This window comes from Euprymna scolopes, chromosome 27 (genome assembly GCF_053919585.1).
Source record: "Euprymna scolopes isolate OS-2025 chromosome 27, ASM5391958v1, whole genome shotgun sequence".
Classification (NCBI taxonomy): Eukaryota; Metazoa; Mollusca; class Cephalopoda; order Sepiida; family Sepiolidae; genus Euprymna; species Euprymna scolopes.
The window spans coordinates 113,417,026-113,417,740 of record NC_136508.1 but is presented as its reverse complement, the minus strand read 5'-3'; the positions used below and the strand labels follow the sequence as shown (position 1 = coordinate 113,417,740).

Here is a 715-nt window from a genome sequence, read left to right as displayed (position 1 = left end):
TTAAACAAAAAATCAATAATTAGGCACAAATCCCACTCACAAAATGGAGGAGAGGCTGTGTACCTATTTATTTGTTAAAGGCTTATCCATAGCTAAAGTTTTTATTCGCAACAATCACTCCAGGGACTGTCCTATTTACTTAAATCAAATCAATGATTTTTAAATAACAGAGAAGATTGATATTTTCAGTAGAAGGATATCTGATATTACTTGGATTATCGGGGTGAGCGCGTACGCAGACCCCACACTTAGAAATAATGCACCCGAATCGTCCACATTTGGGACGATCGCAAAGGTCAACCCAACCGCCGTGCAATGGAAGGGTCTCACTCTGGAGGAACGACCTTATTGATCGCCATAACCTCGATACCAAGTATAAATGTTCGTCTCATGTGCACTGTTTTTATATCGCACTTATGTACTAACCACCGACAGGCATTAATAACTTGGGCTATGACAACAGCGTATTCTTTTCATTGTTTTGAGTCTCGAGTATATATCGGACACAGTTAATCAACAGAGAACCGCATCACTTATATAAAAGCATATATGATATCAACGAATACACACACAAGAGTCAAAATTTTTTTAAATTGCATCAGCAGTGAGATATCTAGTGGATCGATAGAAGGATCCAGCCATTTTCCCAGCGACCGTTGGTAGAGAATGTTCAATAAATAAGCCTAGACGAGGGCAAGAGAGTGTAATGTTTAAA

General features: G+C 38.7%; 1 non-coding gene across 1 annotated transcript; it reads right to left on the bottom strand.

The window, feature by feature from the left end:
* Positions 1-218: 218 nt before the first annotated feature.
* Positions 219-381, bottom strand: LOC145249105 (U1 spliceosomal RNA). Its single transcript, XR_013863484.1, has one exon. It is a non-coding gene; the product is annotated as a U1 spliceosomal RNA (small nuclear RNA).
* Between the last annotated feature and the right edge of the window lie 334 nt (positions 382-715).